Raw genomic sequence first — 24,137 nt, forward strand, 5'->3', positions numbered from 1 at the left:
GTGGCTGCTAAGGACAGTCAGAGCCGACCCACCGTGGACGGTTCTCCTGTTCTCCCAGCCCCATTAGGAACAAGCAGGAGAATCGACTCTTTCTCCCACACAGTTCTGCTTCTAGCTCCAATATCTGTACACAGGTTTTCTGAGCATTAAATGTAACTGAACTTCACCTAAGACAGGTTTGGGAAATTCATACGAGTGAATGTGTTTTAAAAATATTTCATAATGAGGGAATGTTGGGGCACCTGGGTGGCTCAGTCAGTTGAGCGTCTGACTTCAGCTCAGGTCATGATCTCACAGTTAGTCAGTTCGAGCCCTGCGTCAGGCTCTGTGCTGACAGCTCAGAGCCTGGAGCCTGCTTTGGATTCTGTGTCTCCCTCTCTCTCTCTGCCCCTCACCTGCTCATGCTCTCTCTCTCCGTCTCTCTCTCAAAAATAAATAAACTTTAAAAAATTTAAATAGGAATATTTCATGATGGGGAGATATATATGATATAATGTTAAATTAAAAAGCAGACTGTAGAGACTGCTCATCAATGGCATTAAAAAAATACATTCTTACCCCACAATTTCCTCCAAACCTACTGGAAACAAAAAGAAAATTAAAAAAATAATAACAGTAAGAGAAAAACAACTACATTATCAATGAAAAAGGAAACGGACCAAAACAAAAACATGACACTTAGCTGCCAAATACTTTGAAATCTGGACAGAGGCAGGGAAGACAGAGAAAGCTCACAGACTTCCTAAGACGGGGGTCCCCATGAGGGGGGGGGGTGGAAATCATCCACCAAAACCCACCAGCAAAAACAAGACATTCAGGTAAAACTTGAATCTCAGATAAAACACAGAAAAACAAACAACAATGAATATCTTTTGGTATAAATATGTGCCAAATATTGTCTGGGTCATACTTTCACTAAAAATTGTCTGCTGCTCACTTGATATTCTTGAACTGGTGTCCTGAATTGTACTAAATTGTGTCAGAACAGCAAAAGAAATCCGGCTGACCCATCAGTGAGTTTTGTATGCTTTGTGCGGTGTTTTCAATTTTCTAACTTACCCTCAATATATGTAAGTAAGGAGATTTCAGTTAAAAATTTAGGTCTCTGTGGGGGCGCCTGAGCAGCTCAGTCGGTTCAGTGCCCGACTCTTGGTTTTGGCTCAGGTCACCATCTCACAGTTTGTGAGTTCGAGCCGGAATCAGCCTCTGTGCCGACAATATGGGGTCTGCTTGGGATTCTCTCTCCCTCTCTCTCCCTCCCCAACTCAATCACCTCCCCCCTTGAAACAAATAAAATAAACATTACCAAAAAAATTTAAAAAATTTAGATTTTTGGTTCCTCCTGACAAATCTGATGATATGCCCACATGGACCCCAATTCCCATCTGGCAAGACTAGGCTGGGGGTTTTCCCTGTCCGCTCTGGAGGCTCAGGTTTATTGGTTTGCTCTTATCGCACATAAGCCACTTAATTCACTGATATCACTGCTTAGGTCTTGGAAAATTTGCTTTGTTTGGTGTTTGTGTTTGTTCATCTTTCCCTAGCACCTGAAGATGCGGGTTGGCGGTACATGTAAGAATGTCCCATTAGTGACTGGCTAGACAGCCGAGGGTCACCGTGGCCACAGGTTGAACACTTCTCAGTATCCGGCCATTGTTGTGTCCTGGATTGAGCCACCAGACTTAGATAATCTGCTGGAAGTCAGGAAAAGCAGGATGTGCGGCCGAGGGCCTTACACGGAGCCCTGTTACTGCCTTGGAAGACGAGATGAGCTGACATGTCTCAGCACAAAGAAGAGAAAGCCAGGAGAGAGAATGGGCGGAATCTCTTAAAAGAACCAGTGTGGCCCCTGGAAACAGTTTCCAGTAGTGCCACAGTCCTTCAGCCTTGTGTTTTGTCCTTCTGGTTTGTTTATTTCCTTACCTGAAATTACAAAAAAAAAAAAATTTCCATTTTTGCATGAAAATAGCCTACAATCATCCATTTTTTGCAGAAGGTAATTGTTCTCTCTCTGAGAGAGCACATAATTAGCCCATAAGCTGAAGGAAGATGCAGGATGGTTAACTTCCCTGGGTGAGAGTTCAGGGGCAAGTTTGGGTTTTTTAAGTTTATTTATTTATTTTGAGAGGGGGAGCCAGGATCAGGGATGAGGCGGAGAGATGGAGAGACAGAATCCCAAGCAGGATCCGGGCTGGCAGCACAGAGCCCATCGGCAGGGCTCGAACTCGTGAAGTCGCGAGATCATGACCCGAGACGAAACCAAGAGTTGAATGATCAACCCACCGAGCCACCCCGGTACCCCCAGGTTAAAGTTTTTAAAACCTTTCTTTGCATTTTTCTGTATGGCTTGAATTTTATATAATAAGTTGTATCGTTTTTACCAAAATATTAAAGCCATCATTCTTAAGTGAACAGAATAATTTACGACTATCCAAACATATAATGTACATACCCAGAAACACTTAAAAACCTAGTTACCCCAAAATGTTAATAATGGCTGTCTCTGGGTGACAGGATTATGGATCGGTTTTGGTATCGTTTCACGTTTTTTGGTGAGTGTTCCATACTGTCTGCAATTAGCATGCATTACACTTACATTTAAAAGACGAAAATGGTATTTCTTTACAAGAGACTGAGAACTTTGCCACACTGAGATTCAGGCACAGCCTCTGGGTCTGACCTGGCTGTAAAAGGTGGTGAGCAGGGAAAACTTCTCGGTTCTTTGTTTCCTTTAATGATCCTGCTGATGGCTAAGACGCCCAAGTCGCCCTAAGAACCCATTACCGATTCTAAATGGCCCCACATAGATCAATAAATATGTCCTTTTTATGAAATTTCCTCAGCTTTCTTCCCACCTACCCTCATTTTCTTTGGAGAGACCAGAAAGCTTCTGAAGCCGTCCGCCCTCTTGAAGTGAATGTATTCTTTAGTTATTCATTATAATTGCCTTCGGAATGTGCTCACTAATCTTAGTCTCCTAGTTACTTAATGGTCTTGATTGGCTGGAGAACACTTTTATCTGGGTTAATTTACTATTCATAGTACAACGATGGAGTATTCATTTTGCTACCCAGATTACAGCGGTAAATGGAGTTATATATCATCCACAGGAAAGCTACATGGGAGGTTAGTGTTAAAACACCTTTCAGGCATCTTAAAGTAGAAAACAACATTCCTGCCCAAACTTTGTCACGTGCCGCATTTTTGCCCGAACTTGAAGCTGTCCGTGGCCCTTCTGTGAATGCATGTGCTTCTCAACGCCCGGGAAGTACTTGCCCTGACCCCTTAGAGCGGCTCTCTCTGATTCCAGCAGGTGTGGGATCACAGGGAAAGCATGTCCTGAAGGAGGCAAAGATGGGAGCAGCCAGAACTCCTGGGAATGTCCAGGTTTTCTTCAACATATTCCAAATGCCCTTGGAATTTCCTGCAACCCTTGCTCAGAACCTGACCCCCTGCCTACCAGGCTTTCCAGAGTCTGGACCCCATCCCAGTCCAAAATCTCGTTCCTACCTTCCTGACTTCTGATGTGCAGGCTCTATCTAGGGATTCCATTCTGCCAGGACTTAAGACCTGTCCTGGTCGTATCTAAATGTCATTTTCCCCCCAAACCCCAAAGGACTTGGCCCTCCTGCCTGTGCTCTGAAATCAGAATCCTCTACCTAAAATTCTTTAGAAGAATGGAGACAGACGGTGTGCATAATTTATCCTGTTGAAACCGGCTTTCTCCAATCCCCACCGGAACTCCTAATACTTCCACTGGAGGCCACACCATGAAATTATAACCCCCTTCTGCCTGTCGGGTATATCAATGTCTGGACCCAGGAACCCTGCCTCCTCCTGGCCCTGGAAGGCTATCTGCTTGATGTTGTGAAGCTAAATAGGAATGGGGAGAGGTCTACTTGCAGAGGTAAACAGAGGCTGGGCATCCAGGAGGGACCTAGACACACTTCTACGGACTGTTCTCCAACATAGAGAGTCAGTCACTCATTCCTGGAGACCTCAGCAAACCGCGAGAGGTACGGCTGATACAGGCTGGGGAGCCAAGAGTAAATGGGATGGGAGCTGAGAGCCTCGCACATCTGAGAAGATGACCCCAGGCCTCAGGTGTCTTCTGTGCAATGGGAAGAAACTCTCTTCCAGGACAAGGTGGCAGTGGAGCTGAAAACAGCGTTTGCTTTCCCCAGAGATAGGCTCTGCAAACAACCACTTGCGTTCCTTATCAGTGCCTAGAAGCCAGAGTTCTCTAGGAGTTAAAGACTGAGCTGGTGCATGAGGATAGGTACGTACATCAAGCACATTGTAGCACTGCTGCCTGGCCAGTAAAACCCCCCACCCCCCCAAAACAAAAAGAACTAGAAACTAAGTGGATGTTCGTCACTGGGGCAAAGGTTGCTAAGTTATTATATAGCCACAGAGCAACAAGTGTGCAACAATTTTTGTAAAGGGTCTTGACTTGGAGAGACTCCTAAATGAATACGCTGTCCAGCCCATCCCTCAAAGAAATGGTGGAGAGAAGTGGAAAGAAATAGTAAGTCGAAGGATTTGAATAAAAACGTCGAGTCACCATTTGCCACGGGTTAGACCAGGCCAACAGGGACGCAGGAGACTTTACTTCCTTCGTGTTATTTTTGTTTGCTCTTATGACTTTTAAGTGATCAACACAAATTATTTATAAACGGAGGACAGCCACTGAGGGTGTGGGAGTAAACACAAGATGTATCTAACAAGAGGGCAGAGAGGAGCCCGTGGACGGGGTCTTAACGCCCCTCAGGCTGGGCCCCCAGAGCTGTCTTGTAGACACAGGTGTATAACCTGCCTGTTGGGGGCTAGGGGGTGGGGGACTCTTCCAGAGTGAGGCTCTCCGGAATTCTGAATATTCAAGAGACAGAGATAAAGGGCCGGAGGCCCATCACGAGAATACAGAATGTTCTCTGACTGCAGAATGACCATTATCCCATCCAACCTCTTGCCCTGAGCCGTCAGCCTCTCTACCAATGATCTGGGTATTTGGGGGACCTAACATCTTGCACAAACTGAAGTACGGTCTTCATTTTGCAAACGAGAAAGCCTGATTCCCTTCGGGATAGCAATCCGAAGCAAACAGAAACATCTGTTTGAATAATGAGCTCTGTTGTTGGCATGTTCAGGAGGCAGGAGGCAGCTGGTGATCAGATACGGACATCCCGGACCCTGTCTTGGCCGCCGCAGGCAGTATGGGAGGGCAGTGGGTGGGGGTGGGGTGTGTTGATTGGCGTCTGGGAAGCCTGCACACATCTCCCCGAGGCCTTCCAAGGTCCCACGTCATCTCGGTGCCAAGATTAGCTCACCGTGGTGAGAATGATGGTGCTTTCTTGATTTTCAAGAAGCCAACACCTCAGACTCGACTTGTCCGCGGTCCCCTAAGCCAGCCCTCCCACCTCGGGGGAGCGATTATGGGTCTGAAGATGCATCTCAGTGGATGTTAACTGAGGCAAATGTTCCGCTCTGTGCATTTTCCAATTTTAATCGAAGGAAAGTAACTAATTATCTCGGAGAAGCAGCCATTATACACTGGCTGCAGGCTGACCTTTAGCAGGAGATGCCTTAGGGCTTGTGGGGGCAGTTGATATGTTAACCAGTCATTAAAGCTCGAGGTTTCCAAGGGGAGCAGAACATCTCCAACCCAGGATCGGCCCCAGCACTGGCTGCAGCTGGTGGGGAAGAACGAGCCTGTCATATTCCCGGAGAAATTGATCGGACTCAGTGTTGATAGGTAATGACTTACAGCATCTCCCTGGGCCCCCATACCCGGGGGAAGCGGGAAGCGTGTCTGTGCCCTGCGGGCAGAGTGGCATGTCAGCTCATTTGCACAGCGGCCTTCGTTGGCCCAAATCAGACAGGTGTGGGGGTATATGGAGAACAAGGCACAGCGTAAACAGATGTCTCTGGCACTTGGAGAGGCTGTGATACTGCGTGTGTGTGCAATACTGTACGCGCACATACATTTGTGATGCAGGTGAAGGGCCAGACCCTCCTGCCAGGCCCATAAAACACAAGTGAACTCACACAGCTTGGAAACACATCCCCAGGCCAAAATACAGAGTCACTTCTAACACTCATGAGACCAGTATTGCCTAAAATGATCTCCAAAGCAGAATTCCATGATCGCAGCAAAGGACAGAATTAACAACAATAAAAACTGGGGGACTGAACATCAGCAGGGCTCATGTGTCCCCTTGAGTGATGCGACCCCTCAAAGGGGGTGACAATGGGTGGGGAATGAAACAGAGCAGTGCCCGGGCCTGGCTGGTTTGACAACAGGCGACAAGTTCAAAGGGCACTCTTGCCTGGACATGGAATCTACCCAGTGACCAGAGCCACCCACCCCATAGTCAGCAACTCCAAGGGAGGGTCCCCAGGCTTGGCGCTTTCTTCTGAATGAGGTGAAATATTTCCCCCTCCTCCACACAGGTAATACAGGCCACACCTTCCATGAGAATCACATGCTTCTGAACCAAACCAACCAATCAGAATCACCAGAACTCCTCCCCTCCCCCAGGTCCCTGATCACGTGGCCCAAATCAACCAATTAGAATCGTGGGAACCCCTTTCCCCTCTCCTTTAGAGAAGTGATTATATTTTTCTCTCCCTCTTTGCTGTCTGGACAAAAGCCAGTCTCCTTTAGCAGAGAGGGAGAGGCACAGGGTAGGGGGAGTGGAGGGGGTAGATATAAACCCTTATCCGAGGGAGGCACCACACAGGACCACAGCCCCTCAGCCCAGCTCCATCTGTAACTGCTGGGGCCGCTGCTCTGTTTTCTGGAGCTGGATGCCCCTGATCCCTGAGCGACAGGACTGGGTCTGTCTCTTACATCCAAACTGATCCCAAGATGCTGAAAGAAAGTGGAATGTCCTCAGGTTTGTCCTCATCACTCGCCTGTGCTGGGCAAACCCTATCCAGGAGTTTTAATCCAGCTTTTCTTTTCTTTTCCTTTCTTTTCTTTTCCTTTCTTTTCTTTTCCTTTCTTTTCTTTTCTTTTCTTTTCTTTTCTTTTCTTTTCTTTTCTTTTCTTTTCTTTTCTTTTCTTTTCTTTTCTTTTCTTTTCTTCTCTTCTCTTCTTTCTTCTTTTCTTTTCTTTCCTTTACTTTCTTTTCTTTTTTTTTCTTTTCTATAGTTTTCTTTTCTTTTCTTTTTTTATTTATTTACTAATTTTGAGAGAGAGAGAGCAGAAGAGGGGCAGAGAAAGAGGGAGAGAGAATCCCAAGCAGGCTCCATACTGTCCGCACTGAGCCCAATGCAGGGCCTGAACTCAAGAACCCGGAGATCATGACCTGACCCAAAACCAAGAGTCGACCACCTAATGGACCAAGCCACCGAGGCGCCCCTAATCCAGCCTTTCTTGTCCCTGACAAAGCCTCCAGGCCTTACTGTGTTCACCCCACAAATGAGACCTTCCTCCAGGATGGGAAAGAAAACACAGGAAATAAAATACAGCTAGTAGCTGTGGGAAGGGAGCAGTTAAGTGTTTCAACACTATGGGACCACAGAGGGCCTCCTGCCTTGGGGGCTCTGTCAGGTCAGGTGCCAGAACCCCCTGGTTGTGCCATGGGATGCGGGCCACTAGACCTCTCTGCTGGCTGGTTTTCTCCACTGCTCTGAGGGGACAGTACCTTCCTGCTCAGGGCAAGTGCACAGCTTTCCCAAGAGAAGTTCTACCATGATGTGGATTCTCAAGTACCAGGAGTTCACGTGCTCTCATTTTTCTCACCAACCATTTACTGAGACAGGCTGTGTATGCCACCCCGACCCTCACCCTGCCAGGGACAAGCAGGTTCATCATCCCCGTCACACCAGAGGGAAGCAGGCTGGCCCGAGCTGTTGTAGCACTCGGTGTCGTTCCTGGTCACGATGCAGAAACGGTGGTGTCTGCTCTGGCCACTGTCCTGGCCAGATCGGCACCAGCAGGTGTGGCCCCTGCACACAGTGGCCAGAGATGGGAGTCAAGATCCTGTATCTGACATAACGTTATCTCCCCCAAATTAAATCTGTGCATAGCATGATTGCCTTGGTTGCAAAACTGTTTCTACAAGCGTGCGTTCGAATCATGTCTTCCCCTTACAAAATCAAGAGCAGGCTTTCTCTTTCATCAGTAACTAACACTTGTGACCTGAAGCGGTGCACAGTGCTTGGTTTGCTAACTGATGAGGAAATGAACAATAGTAATATCTGACCTTTAAAGGGCATCGGATGCGTCATAAAAAACATTCAGCAAGAAAATACAGCACAAAACTGTCTGCTTACAACTTCACCCCTTGGTCTGTCTTTCACTGTCTCCTTCATTTGGAATGCAAAACAAAACAAAATTTTTCTCGGGTGTGGAAATGTGCCAACAATCTTCCAGATGGGACGTGTTCCGCTGCCTAGGGACAGGCCAGCCAGGGAGACGGTGCCCGAGGGGTGTGGGCTCCAGGCCCGATGCTGCAGGACTCAGGGACTGTGGTGTATATGTCCCCGGCACAACTGTGGGTTCCTACCCTGTATGGTGATGAGGACCCGGGTGTTTGTGGCCAAGCAGTGTCATTTGCAGAGTGAAATGAGGCCATGCAGAGTCTGGCCCCCTGAAAACATGGAAGCCATTGGGCTCCATGACATTCAGACCCCAAACACCCAGGGGAGGGCCCGGGACTCCCAGCTGGAGAGCCAGAGCCCAATCAGTGCCTCTCAGCCCATGGGCTTGGGAAGCAGCTGGGGATCTTATGAAAACGCAGATTTTGAATCAGAGGCCAGGGCTGGACCACAGTGGGATTTCTCATGGCTCCCAGGCGAGGCGGGAGCTGCCCAGCCGCTGGCCAGACTGGGAGCAGCTAGGCAGGAGACAAGTTGAAGCAGGCCCTTGTCTGTCTCAGGGACACAGGCTGGGCTGCACGGTCCTTGCGCTGGAGCTGAGCTGGGGACGCCATGTCCGAGTGAGCCTCAAACACACTGCTTCCCCACGCCCCCCTGCAGTGCACCTCCTACTACTTGTTGTCCCATTTCAGTTCCCTTACTTCCCCTCTGCTCCTCACCTCCCATTCCTCCTCAGGTCTGGGGGCCTCTACACTGCCAGCACCAGTGAAGCTCTGCAGAAGGTTCTGGATGGCACAACAGTAGGCTCAGGTGGTAATGTTCACCATGACCCCAGATCCCCACGTCCCCAGGTGGCTGTTCTCACTCGGATGCCACCAAACCATCTGGATCCAAGGTCACAGATGCGACTTCGCAGGCTCACTCTGGTGTGACTCCTGGGGCCCCGGGTGTGCAGCAAGAAACGTGGGACTAGGGTCTCCTAAATGTGGGGACCACCACTGACCCAGCCACTGCCCCGCAGTGCACGCTGTTCCGTTCCAGCCACACCATCTCCCCACTCCCCTGCCCCCCCACCCCGCCACCAGCAGGGCCGGCCAGAAATGCCAAGCAAGGAGGGGACCTGGATCACGCCCCCGCCACGGATGAGTGGGCATCAGGGGCTGTGCACCCCTGCCCCCTCACCCCTGGGGGAGCTCGGAGGTGTTTCACACGGATCCCCGAGTCTTATAACAAACACACCCTTCGTTGGCCCCTGCCCAACCCCTATGATTCTTCTAGCATCTCCTTGTAAATGAACTCTTGGACCCAAGTCTTTGTCTGAAGGCTTGAGCCCGAGGGCCCCAATCACAGAGCCCCTGGGGCACCTGTCAGCCCCTGAGCTGCAGTCACACTGTGTCCCGGGTCCCCCACTGGCGGGTGCTTCTTTCTGGCAAAGTTTCTAAGAGAAGCGCCTTCTGGCGCCTGCTTCTGGCTCATGGAGTCCTCATGTCTCCCAGGGGTGGGGGGCTTCCCTGTAGGCTGATGCAGTCTTCAGGCCCCAGAGAAGTGTGCCGAGATGCAGACAAGAGCAGAGTTTGCATATCTGCACATCCCCTAATTTCCTCACCAGGGACATGCTGCCCAAACCAATAAATCCATTTGCTCCTTCAACGTGTTGTCACGTACGCGGGGCTGGCTGCGGGTTTCAGAGGAAGGGTGTTAAGTCCACGTTTGCAGAGCATGAAAGGGATGTGGAGGCTCCGTGGCAATCAATTTTTCGTAAATAATACACACGTGCAGCCTCATCACGTATTCAAAGAAGCAGTCATGTGGTCGGGGAGAATGATCATTTATTCTGTTGGATTTCTTCAGAATGAATTCTGGGACAGATCAAACAAAAAGGTTATAAAATAGGAATTATAGGTAATGAATGACTGCTTGTTGCCAGGGAATCTGAGCACCTCGTGCATAATTAAAGCAGGTGAGGTCAGGGGCAAGCTCGAGGTGACTTTACGAGGAATCCCTCTGCATTCGTTCATGGGGCAGCAGTGACGTCCGTTTACGGTACAAGGCTTCATCATTTGAAGTGAGCGGAATTCTCAAGGATCGTATTAATGTGTTGTGACAAGCACATCGTCAGCACAGGACAACCGACGGGTGGCCGCGGTCTTCATGTTTGGATTCCCTGAAGTTTTTCTTCTCTGCCCTCTTCCAGCTCAGGCAGATGGGGCTGGCCTGTGTTCTAAGGTCACCCCTCCCCTTACGGCAATGACAGAGACTTGTCAGTGTTTGAATGGCATCTGTCTTGTCAGCAGGCAGGGTAAGGACGAGGCAGGAGAGAGCTGGAGGTTTGCTATGCCTCTTGGATGAACGGTTGGTTCTAAACTACCAGGTAAGTCAGACCCTTCAACCTCTCACTGTCACATTCCCTACAGGAGCAAACTGTCACGGAGACGTGGGTCTAGGTGCACGTCAGTAACGGGTGAGAGTCCAGGCACGTCTGGCATTCAGACTCAGCTGGGTCCAAATGAAAAAAAAAATATGTTTTTAACGTTTATGTGTTTTTGAGAAACAGAGAACAAGCAGGGGGAGGGGCAGAGAGAGCGAGACACAGAATCTGAAGCAGGCTCCAGGCTCCGAGCTGTCAGCACAGAGCCTGACACAGGGCTCGAACGCACGAACCGTGAGATTGTGACCTGAGGTAGAGTCAGTTGCTTAACCGACTGAGTCCCCCAGGCGCCCCTGGGTCCAAATCTTGATCCCACACTCTTCGTGCTGTGTGTCTTGGACAGTTCCTGAACCTCTCTGACCTCTGCATTCACTTATAAAATGGAGCTAATAGGTCGGTGGGAGGAATAAGTTAGAAGGTGGGGGAAGGACTTAGCACTCTGAAGGCACATGAAGAAAACCCTTACCGAAAAGAAGTTCTCCCTGCAATTCCTGTCATCGTCTGTCCAGTGCCTCCCAAAGCACTAGGTCCTTCCTGGGTGCCCTGTACTCTGCTCACCGCAGAAACACCAATTCAGTTAAACTGCCTGTAACATGGGAAGCCTGCGTGGCAAAGTCAGGTAAGCGTCCGACTCTTGATTTCGGTTCAGGTCATGATCTGTCAGTTTGTGGGTTCGAGCCCCACATCGGGTTCTGTGCTGACAGCGTGGAGCCTGCCTGGGATTCTCTCTTCTTCTCTCGCTGCCCGTCCCCTGCTCATACTCGCATGTGCAGGCTCCCCCCAGCCTCTAACCCAAACCTAACTAAATAAACACAAAAATAAATAGCCCGTAACACTGAAGAAGCTGCTGAGCCCTGACATAATTCCCATTCCACGACCTTCCAAACTCGGCCATGCCTGTGGCCAGCGTTGCCGCATCAAGGTCCCTGGCCTCCAGCACTTCTGCCCATGCTGAGCTGGCGGGGGAGCAGGACATCCTGTCGGGAGAGCGGCAGGAGGGCTTTGCAGCCGGGGATGCTCTGCCACTGAAGACCTGGGACCCTCACTCATACAGGCGGAGCCCAGGGGTCCATGCCCAGGGTGGCCTGGGCCTTGCAGAGGCACCAGAAGCAGTTGTGGGCGGTGCATGGCATCTGGCCCATGAAAAGCCTCCATCACGCAGCCTCCCTGAGGCCTCCAGGGAATGCAGTGGCCTCTATGCTCCCACTCTGCTGCCTTGCTGGGGTGAACAGGGGTGCGAGGCCCTTCTCCTGGCAGGACGGGGAGAATGACGCCATGCCTGGGTGGCTCCTGCTCCGGGAGAATGAGAAACTTCCACCCAAGGGCCTCCGAAGTCAACAACGACTGAGTAGGCCACCTTGGGATCACCTGGATCCCAGATACGTAGTATGAACAGCTAGCTCTCAGCTTCCAGGGACTCTCTTGCCTGTGAATAAAGAGGCCCCCACTCCAATGGCAACCATACAGAGGGAGTCACCGGGCCCATCTTCCTGCACGTCTGGCTTCGGAGCACCCTTCACCTGTCCCCCAGGCTGCCCTCCACCAGCAAGTGGCTGCAGCATATCGCTGCCCTGACACACAGCAGAATCCCAAAGCTGAGGCTGGGTGGGAATGCTTGTGGCAGAACCCAGGAGGCCTCGTGTCTCCAGGACCCCTGGTGCACACGTGCAGGCATATGCATGGCTCCACAGGTGTGGCTGGCACCGCTGGAGCCACGTGGACCTCCAGGCAGAGGGGCGGACGCGGGTGGAGGCTCTGCGGGGAGAGAGAGAAGGGGATGTGAATGTGGGACAGGTGGTCAGCAGTGCCCAACGGCCCCTTTTCACACTAGGCTGTCGGAGTCTGTGTTTCGATTGCGGGTGGTTCAAAGCAATTGCCTGCTTTCCCTCCACTAAGTCATTTGAAATTAAGTCCACAAAGTGAGTATCAATCTTTGACTTCATCGTGACAGGCTGTCCATAAATTTAAGGCGTAAACATGATGGTGATTTCTTTTTGTTGTTGTTGTTCTCGTATATTTTTTGGCACCCCCTCACAGAAGCATAAAGGATTATCTTTGTACTGACCCCAGAAGAGCCTTTTTTTTCCAAGAGAAATGGAACATCTGGAGGCACCCAGGATTTCCAGTCCATAGAAAAACCCACCCCAGCATCCTCACAGCACATCAGAGACAGCCAGCCGTGCTCGTGGCCATGACTCTCAGCCACATGTTGAAGAAGAGCAACAGTAAAGTGCCACACAGAACTGTGGGGACACTCATAACCTGTCGCCCAGCAAACCACAACGACCTGCCACTATCACTCATCACACCTTCCTCTTACTTGCTGAACTTGTATTAAAGCTCCTAAGAGCCATGGTCTGGGAACAAGAGACAGAGAGATGGGCCAGGTTTAGGAGTTCCCTAGAACTACTTATAGGGGTCACTGCTTCCTTGAGAGGAGTATTGGCTTTTCAGGAGAAACTCAGACAAATGTTCAGAGAGAGGGAAAACAGGAAACACCGAGGGCAGAGGGTGAGGCTTTGTGCCACACAGGCGGTGTCAGTGACACATCTGTAGCCCGATTCCATGTCCAGTAAAGTGAGTCCCTACCGCTGCTGGCCCCCTCTTTGCAGAAACAGTGTCAGGACCCTGGCCATTCTTTTCTTAAGTTTTGTATTTATTTTTGAGAGACAGAAAGCATGAGCACACGTACGTGAGCAGGGAGGGGGCAGAGAGAGAGGGAGAGAGAGAAACTCAAGCGGGATCCGTGTGCTGTCAGCACAGAGCCCAATGGGGGTCTCCACCCCACGAAGCTGAGACCATGACCTGAGCCAAAGTCAGATGCTTAACTGGCGGAACCACCCAGGTGCCCCAACCCTGGCCACGTGGTTAAGGGAAGCAGATAACACTCTTTAGTGATGTTGTTAGCTTGTCACCTAACAGGACACTCTGCAGACCCAAGGTCCCCAAAGCTGGGGTCTGAAAGAGCAAGGGGTCTCCTCACAATCCCGCATCCTGCTCAGCACCAAAGCGGCATTCCAAATCGTGGGCGTGCCCACCCTCTAGCTCCACTCCCTACCTCCTCCAGGTGGCCACCTTCATGGCCTCCTTCCTGCCTGTCCGGCCAGAGAGGCCCTCTCCTGCCCCAGTGTGCATCCTCTAGACCTACGTCCTCCTGTGAGGTCATAGTTGAGCCGTATTTGTCCACTAACCAACCCAGCATCAGCCCCAAGTTTTGGACCAATACATGTTTTTGGAACCCTGTCTTCCTTATGCCCATACCTATCAGCGCAATTCCAGGCTTTCAAAATGCATTTTCAGCTCAAGTCTTTCTTGCTCTTAGTAAATCCCTTCCCACCCCCACCTTGTGAATTTGAATTTGTGTTTACATTCTAGCAAGGTGCAATGTAATCCATTTCACAGACTGAGTTCCACCAAATTTGAATCCTGGGTCAGTTTCCACCATTTGGTGGGATCACACATCCTCATAAAAACCACTGTAGGTTTCAGCAAATCACAGATGAGGTGCCCACTGGGAGGGGCTGGGGATGGAAGGAATGTCACACAGTTTCCATAAATAAGACCATCGGGGAGACTGGGGGGCTCAGTCAGTTGAGCATCTGACTTTGGCTCAGATCATGATCTTGCTTTCGTGGGTTCGAGCCCCGCATTGGGCTCTGTGCTGACAGTTCAGAGCCTGGAGCCTGCTTCGACTTGTCTCCCTCACTCTCTGCTCCTCCCCTGCTCAAGCTCTGTCTCTCTCTCTCAAAATAAATAACGATTGGAGAAAAATTAAAAAAAAATATCTTTGGTGTTGTCTTGCCCATGTTTTGGCCCGCTCCCCATTACCACGGCGAATTGAAAGTCTTTGGAAAGTCTTTGGAAAGGTCTTTGGAAAACTGATGTCATGCAGTTTTGTTCCTTTCCTGGAGAAGCATCACATCAGGCACACTGTGGGGTGCTCCCCGCGTCTGCAGCAGAGGGTCACGTTTTGGTTTGTGGGGGGATGAGTGTATTGTACATCCCACAGATGTGTAAGAAGACTATTGTTAACAGGTGCATTTTCTCCTACATATGTTGAAATCGATGGGCCCCACATCTGTACATGGGGCTCGAGGGCACCAACCAGGAAGATACATTGATGAGGGGACCATGCTTGGGTTCTCAGGGAGTTCTGAGGTGGAACCAACCCACAGGGGTCCATCTTATTCTACAGGTTAATATTTATCAAATAGAAGCACCCAGTTCTATCTGGACCAAAACTAATGGGTCTTGATTTTTTTTTGCATCTTTCTTGTTATGAGAAAAGGCAATTAGTTTCAACCTGGGAAACGCCCCAGGGTGACAATTTTAGGTGCCTTCAACCACCAAGCTCACCTTCCTCCCCATTGTTTCCAAAATGGGGCAGGATTAAGCAGAGTGCTCCCCGGTGGCTCAATGCCAGCCCCTGTGTCCTCCCTGTGGGTTGGATACCGCCTTTGCGATAACCAGCAGACCTCCCTGGCCTCGCTCCGATAGGTACACAACATCTGTCAGGGCAGGGGCCCTCCCGTGTAAGGATCTTAGCCACAACAGGCCTGGAGAAGTGTGGACACGGACCTTCGTGGTGTGGGCACTATGATCCGGGATCATGTGTTACATCCATAGCCACTGCTGTTTCCAGACAGAAAGATGATATTGCCCAGGGCTGGTAAAGCTTCAAAGGTACGATTGGATGTAAATTTCCTCGAAACGTCCATATCCTCTGAATGATAGCACCACCAATGTTGCCTTAAAAAAAAAAAAAAAAAAAAGAGGTTCTGAATGCAATGTTCCCAGATTACTATATAGTATCTATGTTTCTTCACAGGATAGTTTATCTCAAAAAAAAAAAAAAAATCTCCAAACTGCATTTTGGAAAGCAGACTCAATGGCAGGCCACAAAATGTATCTCTCAGGAGAAAGACAATGAAAATACAAATAGAAGTTTTCGCCGTCAGCACAGAGGAGGAGGGCTTCACAGAAGTGCGGCCATCAGCAGCTTTGAAGTCTGGGCTCCTCCAGGCACCCTGGATGGCTCTCGCACTGCGCGGCTGCACTTGGCAGACAGAACTGCACCCCAACAAACATGCCTTGACTCTCCACTATGCTCACCTCGTGCCAGGCACTTTGCCGAGTGCCTCATTGCCCATACCTAACGCAGAAATGACCGGCAGCGTGAAGCGCGCGGGATCGAGAATAGAAACAGCGACGCTGCCTTAAGTGGAGGCACAAAGCAGCTGGAGAACACTGTGTCTCTGTCTCTGCTGTGCGCGGTCTGCAGATCTCTGTGAGGAGTGATGCTTTTAATCTTCAAATCCTCTATGGCATGCGCACCATGACTGTCCCCATTCTGCAGGTAAGAAGCTGAAACACAGGAAAGTTGAGAATGTGTCTGAGGCCACACAGTGGGAGACAGAAACAGGGTTGAGATATTGGGCCAGTGCTCTTCTCACTCTGCTAGCATGTCTGGCAGACCCGCACAAGGGTATGAGTGCACCCCCAACACACACACACACACACACACACACACACACACACACACACACACACACACACACACACTCTCTCATGGCAACAATTTGCATCTCCAAGGCCCAGGTCTGGTAACATCTCTCCCCCTGTGGTCTCTAATCAATCCCTGAATCTTCTTTTAAACAGTGGTGCCAAAGCCAGTGGGAACCACCTGACACTGCTCTAAGAATTTGATGAAAAAGTTAAGGAACCTTTCCCCCCAAAATGCACACACCAGCTGGCTTGGAATCCCATATCCAGGACTACACAGACCCCGTAATGCTGAGCTGTGAGGCCCCAGCTAAGAGCTTCTACCCTAAAGAACGCCCTTGTCTGACCTCTCTGGTAAAGGCGTGAAGCTTTATTGGTTTGATTTAGCTTGCCTTGTGCCAGTTCATCTTAAATTACCCCGAGATCCACCATGGCGATATTCTATTGATTGCTATTAGATTTGTTCTGTTTTCATCCTGATTCATATTCAAAACTGAATTAAGTTCTGTGGAAAAACACCCATCAAATGCTTCACAAGGAGTAGAAAGCCATTACTATGGCCCTGAGATTCCACCCTACTATTTTTCTCCACTCCCCCCACCCCAGTCCACTCAGCTGGAGAAGGGAACATTAACTAATTGGATAATCAGCATGCAAATGAAGGAGACCAGGATTCAAGCAGCCAGCAGGGCTGAGTCTGCACTGGACCCAGGCCTGGGGCAGGACTCCGGTCACCTCACATCTCCCAGAATCTGAGGGAGCAGGGAGATCACTCCATCTCTCCACCTACGGCTTAAATTGCCAACTTGAGAAATTGCACTCCTGGTTGCGTTACATCCAGATGAGATGTCTGATGTGCTCACAAGCCCTGAAGGTGAACGCACGCCCCATGCTCGTGCCTTCCAGAGAGAATAAAGAAGATGACTGCCTGTGGCAGCGGGAGGAAGTGGGTGCAAGCCTAACTCACCCCTGATGCACTGCCAACCACTCTGGGAGCAAATTCCTGCTTGGCTTCTGTTCAGGAGCTGAGCTGCTCTCTCCCTCTTTTTAATCTTTATTTTTTCATCTTTTAATTTATCATCACTTTGTGATCGCTGCCTTGCTGCTAAATTTGTAGTGAGGTGCTGCAGACTTGTGCCCTGTGTCTGAATGGGCTTCTCCTGGCACAACCCCCGCCCACACCCCCAGCCCGCCGTATGCCCAGAGCCCAGAGAGGAGCATGGCTGTGCATCCCCGAGAGGTCCCTCAGCAGCTCGCGTTCTCTCCCCTGAACAGACACAGTGCATTCACCGTCTAAGGATCTGCCTTCCCTATTCTCAAATAAGAAATGAACAGTGGTTGAAATTCAGCTTTGAATCTCTCTGGTTTGAGTCAGCTGAGCCACTTCAAAAGGCTGTGAGTGCAAAGGAGGTGTGCGATTTGGGGGAAGCTTTGCAAAGTTTCAGACTTTCAACTGAAACACTTCTCCAGCAGGCCTCATTAGCCCCCCTCTCCCCACGCCACCAGCCAAGGCACCCCTTAGCCACGGGGCAGCAGGGAACAGGAGGACTGGGGGAAGGTCCCCTGTCCCTAAAGCACCAAGCCTCTAAGATTCCTAATGAGGACACCCTTGGGGCTCAGGCTGAGGCTGTGAGAAGGAGCCTGGCTTCCTAAAGGGGGAGCATGTGCCAGCGAGGCGCCACAGTGTGGAAGTCCCCGGAGACAGGCACCTCCCTGGGAAGGCAGGGAATTGTCCATGTCCCCGGTGTAGAAGGGGCATCAGGCCACAGCCAGAGGGGGCCGTGCCTCCCTAGCCTACGGTCTTCCTCTGTCCTCTGCCACCAGCAGGCCACAAGCTGTGCCTCTACACCCACCCAGCCTCAACCCTGCAGAGGGACAGAGGAATGTGACCCAAGTCTGAATCTTTACATGAAGAGACCAAACATGATAAACTAAATTCAGTAAGTCCTTGGTGTGTGAGCGTGATTCGTTCCAGAAACACACTTGGAATCCACAGCACTCATAGATCAAGGTGAATTTCAAGAACCATCGGCTCAGTTGTGATCATGGAAAGTTCAGTGCCACCTACGACTCGTATGGCAAGACATCGCTCGTTTATCAAGCTAAAATTTATGACAAGTGTTTGCTCGTCTTGCAGAAGACTCACAGCACAAGTCACTTGCAATCCAAGGTTTTACCGGATGTAAATTATTTCTTCAGACCGAGCTCACTGGGCTGGGCTGAAGCTTCCCCCCACTTGCTCTATGGCAAATGGGGGACCCCCGAGGACACTGGAGCAGCCGCTTGCAAAAACAGAGTAAGCACATGGTGGTGCACATCTGAGTGAGGTGTGAGACAGTCTGAAATCCAACGCCCACACACCGACCAGGAGCAGGGCCAGCGGGGACCCCCTCACCGGGAGGGCACAGGCCGGTGGACATCTGTCCCAGCATTCATGGCTATGCTCCTATCCCTGGTAACAGTGGAGACAGGGGGCATGGGAGGGTTTGTAGGGTACTTCTCCCCTCTGCCTACTGGGACTTGAGCTTTCTTGGTGCACAATGCACTCTCCCAACTTGAATAGAAAAAGGGAAGAAAGAAACTCATTGAAATCTACATGTGTAGGAGGAATATGTTCATTTGGCTTTTAGGTTATAGTTAAATTGTAGTAACTTGTAGTAATGTGTGTCCCCCCAGAGTTCCTAGATTGGAGCCCTAATCCCAAATGTCACTGTGTTTGAAGGTAGAGCCTTCAAGGAGGTAATCAAGGTTACATGAGGTCACGAGGTTGGGGTTCTAATCCAACAAGACTGTGCCAGGAGCACACGCACCAACCACAGAGCATGGGCTCTGGGAGGACACAGGGAACTGATGGGAAGCCACAAGCCGGGAAGGGACTTTCACAGAGACCTACTCTGCAGGCACCTTGACCTTGGACTTCCAGCCTCCAAAACCTTGAGATACAGATTCCCTTTGTCTGAGTGTCCTGTCTGTGGTATTTGGTTCTTGCATTCAGAACCGAGACAACGGGCTTTCCTGAAACTTTCTTCTACTCTGTTCTCAAATGAGTTAGGAGCTTCCTTTGGTGCTTGGTATTCGCCATCACCCTAAAGGAGCACCCCAACTCAAGGTGGAGCCCCCAAATACATTTGTTAGTTTTGCGGCAGAAACGCCACCTGCTCTAGACGGAAGAGAGGCAAGGGACAGAAAAGGAAGACAGAATGGTGGCCCCAGAGGCTGGGTGTTCGGCATTTTGACTGCAAATGAACAATCAATGAGCTTGCTAAGTACATGCACGTAACAGCCGATCAGCACCAAACCTTTCTGGAAGAAATGTCTACACCCTTCTGCAGAGTGGAGGGGCTGAATGGGGACCGAGGCTAGGGACTTCCTGCACGTGTAGGCTATAAGTCATGGAAAGAAAGCTAGATTTATATATATATATACACACACAGACACACACACACACACACACACACACACACACACACACATATATATATATATGGAGATATATATATATACACACATATATATACTTATATATGTATATATATAATATTATATTTATATGTATTTATTATATTTATTATATATAATATTATATTTATATATTTATTATATATATAATATATATTAATAAGAGACCTTAAAACCCCAAAACAACATTTTCATCTTTTGTATCTGAGCAACCAGGAAGCTGAGTGTGCATGCGGGTGCCCACATGTGTACGTGCACACGCACACATGTGTGCGCACACACACACACACCCACACCCACACACACACACACTATCTAACTTGTTATTGTGAAACAACAAGCCCCCCAGGGCTCCAGGTGGAGGAGGAGGTGTTGCTCGGTCACATTTGTAAGGAAGCAGCTGTCGTTTTCACCGGGCTGTGGTTTCCCCAGACTGTGGGCACTGTGCCCACCCACCCCAGTCTCCAGCTCAGTGCCAACAAGGAGACTGCAGGGCGCCTTCCGATTTCCAACCTGCAAAGGCCAACACCAGTGAGGGCGAGGAGGAGAAGTGGGGTCAGACTCTGAGGGAGAAGAAACCTAGGCATCTGGGGGGTAAATGGATCAGGATAAGCTTCACCTCCGAGAGCTTTACACCAAGAGCAGTTACTGGGAATAAGAGAAAAGAGCTTCCCAGGGAATTCCAGCAGGGCCAGAAGCAGCCATGTGCTAAAGTAAGTTTGTCCCCGGGGGCCAATGGGCCCGGCTGCTGGGGAGATGGGGAGGGACGCGCGGGGAGCTCAAATGGAAAGAGAGGGCGCTTTCTGTTTTCTCACTATCTTTAGTTATTTTTCAAAGAATGTATCGATACCACCACTTTTCACAGCACAGGTTTGAAGGAGTCAATGTTACTGCTGCATCACACAGCCATGGTTGGGGTCCTGTCTCCTCTGCTTCTGTTCAACTCAGGGCAAGCATCTGGGCCTCTGTGAGCCTGAGTCTCAGCTGTCAAACAGGCACAATAATGACACAGCACTGGCCTCCTAGGGCTGCTTTGAAGATGAAAGGGACAGTGTCCATTATGGCCACTATAGCACATGGCCTCATAGGCCGGGAGTGCTAATCGGGTGTTAGCCCTTGATACTGATGCCCTTTGCATCGAGTTATCTTGCCTCTTATGTTAGCTTTGGCTTCAAGTTTGCTAAACGGTGTCTCTTTGCTCTTGGGAAGGGTTTGGTCTGAAGCCCAGGCAACGAACAAACAGCCCTCTGTCACCTAGGCTGTCAGGGGACATGTCACTGTCTCCCAGAGCTGCATCCTGCCAGCCCTGCCATGCACTTTTTCAGGGTCCCTGGCACATGGGCCTCCCACGAGGCCAGTTGTCAACACACACTGTAGAACATTCACTCAGCTCTCAGAAAGGCCTCCTGAGTGGGCTTCTCGGCAAGGGCTCCACTCTGTAAATTCCGGAGCAGATGGAGAGAGCCCTCGTCCTTCAGCCAAGGGTTGGAGGCCATGGAGGCAAACTCATCTGATGCTGTGACTCAGAGACTCGCTCATCCACAAGCACTCTGGGTGCAGAAGCAGTCTCTTGGCTTCTTCCAGCCCTGGGCCCATCTGCTACTCCCTGGCCAGGTTCCCGACTGTGAGGGTGGAGGTGCCAAGCCAAGGGCAGCAAGTGTCCCCAGCCAACCCAAAGCCCTCTTCCCCCTAACTTTCTCTGTGGTGACCACAATGCGATAAGCAGGTGCACCTCTCCTTATGCCTCATCACACGTCTGGACTTCGAGGAGACCCTCTCTTGCAAAGAAGAAAGATCGAGGGCTGGGTCTAGTGATCACCAAGAGAGCATCCGAGCGCCCACAGCTGTAAAATACTGAGCTCGATTCCACTAAGTTGTCTGTACCTTTGCCAGATGTGAATGGACTGTTGCCTGGACAATCGTTTCCTTTGTAAGAAGGGGAGAGCCTTCTGGAATCCTGGAATTCAGTCTCTACAAGGAGCCTCAGACCTGGAGAAGGTCCAATCTCTAAGTTGTCAAAAGACATCATTCAGGACCCCGGGCAGTAACAGGGCTTCCTGCAGCAGCACTGTTTTACATTTTCCATCTGGCCACCCAGCAAGTAAAGGGATGAAGGGGAAAATTCTGGAGCAGACATCTGAGGCACGTGCACTCTCTCTCTCTCTCTCTCTCTCTCTCTCTCTCTCTCTCTCTCTCTCTCTTCTCTCTCTCTCTCTCAGATATATATATCTGTATTTTCTCTCTCTGTCTCTCTCACTTCCCACCATGTGCCCATGTGACAGACAAGTGCCTCATGCTCCTGCTGAAGTTGAATGGGAGCACGTGTCTAGAGGGCAGGAAGCATAACTCAGCATTAGCTCCAGGAAGGATTGCGTTTTATAAAAATTCCACCTTCCCTGTCTTTCACCAGCTTCTTAGAACGTGCAGGAGAGAGAGGAATCTCCCAGAAGTTTCCAGGGCACAAAGCTATGAGGAGCACATTCACTATGAATTTGTTAATTGCATCAGAGATCAAGGCCAGCAAGACAAACTGCATCAGTGTTAGAATACTCCCAACAGCATCCCCTAGGCTCTGCTGTTTGCTCAACTAGACACAGACATGGGCTGAATGGTCTGGCCTGACCTTGCTGATTCACCTAGCCCTCTGCTGACACCATCCATCTGTGCTGCTCTGTTGGGAAAAAAGGCTCTCGAACCAGCAGTGGAAAGTTTCTGTGGGTGGTGATGTTTCCACCGGGCGTCCAGAGGTGCTGGCGGGAGACATCCAAGAACAAAGAGAAGACTTTGTGAGTTCAAGCTGTGGTGATTTGGCGTGACCCAGGATCATTGCACCCCAATCACTCAGTGTCATTTCCTTCCTTCTGGTTAACCTTACCTGGCTCTGATGTGTTTATAAGATGCTCTTTGTTGAGTGCCTGTGGTCTGGTAAGGGAAAGAGGGGACACGGTGTCCCCACAGACAGATGTATGCTTGAACTAGGAGCCTTTTTCTGGCAAAGGTTAACCTCCCCCTGAACAAGGAAATTGGTGAAAAAAAAGAGGGGGGAGCCAGGATCACTGAGGTTCTAGACCATGCCCCTCCCTGCAAAGGGTGAGCACTGTAAGTCCTTTCTAAGTCCTACCTTGGGGAGGCCTCACCTGCCAGTGGCTCTCCTGTTGTTACCTTTGACAACTGCATAAGAAGCAAAGGCCCTTGGCCAGGCACTCAGAAGAAGGCCTTTTTAAGACAGCGATCTGGACTGAGGGCTTTTGATCTTACAGCACAGACTTACCTACTCATTCTGGAAAGCTCATCAAATTTTTCAAGGCATACTGGGCCATACTAGAAATTCCTCTGTAGCCAGCACAAGCCATGAGAACACATTTTATAAATCTGTGAATGACCTTACAATGTCTTCCCTTGGAAAGAAGATGAAAGGATCACTGAAATAAGCGTCCAGGCTTTGTACTGGCCTTGGTTTGAAGTAAGACCACTGGGAATTCCACCAAATGAAGCTTCTCTGACTGTTCACAAGCAAGACTTGCTTCTAGATTTAATTTCCAAAGGAAGGAAATGCATCCTGAAGACACACTTGTTAGTGGAGAACATAAGATTATATAGGTGGTGGTCTTGAAACAGTATTCTTCATCCCCTGCCTCCAATGACATGCAAATCTAAATTCAGGTGGATAATAGAGCGAAATGCAAGGGGGATGTCATATAAGCCTAGGAATAAAATACAAAGAAATATTAAAAACTAATACTAATTACTGGGGAGGGCAAGCCTTGCTAAATTAAGTCATAAAGTACACAAACAAGGAAGGAAAGAAAGTGTGTTTGGTTACATGAGATTCTTAAATTTCTCTATACTATGCACATAGTTTGATGGCAAAAGATGTGGAAATAAACTGAAACATACACAACAGAAAAATAATTGGTGTCTGAGATAGAAAATTTTCTATAACTCTAAGAAAAATCCATTCAACACAATAGAAAAAAATAGTCTAGGAATGATTCTTCATAAAACCAGTCTAACTTGGACTGAAAACTTCAGCTTAAGACCAGGCAAGGTGGCCTCCTGTGCCCTCTACCAAACCCAACTAAGCCAATGGGGAGTGATATTGAGAAGCCACCCTATTGTGGAAAATGCTTCGGTGACAGGGAGAGTGCAGCACTCTAATTGGAAAGCCTTGGTCCCATGAGGGACACCCCAGGAAACACATACAACTGCTTCGATAATCCTCCAACATCCAGAGTATGTGTCACATTTCGTGTAGACCTCAAGGAACGCAGTTATTTTTACCTTGATGTGACTCATTTGGGTTTAAAGACATCATCAGAGAATATCCTGAAGTCTCTGACAATGATAGGCAGTTGAAATGAAAACGTCAATGGAGCGCCTGGGTGGCTCAGTCGGTTAAGCGGCCGACTTTGGCCCAGATCAT

The sequence above is a fragment of the Panthera onca genome, chromosome Y (genome assembly GCF_046562875.1).
Source record: "Panthera onca isolate mPanOnc1 chromosome Y, mPanOnc1 haplotype 2, whole genome shotgun sequence".
Lineage (NCBI taxonomy): Eukaryota > Metazoa > Chordata > Mammalia > Carnivora > Felidae > Panthera > Panthera onca.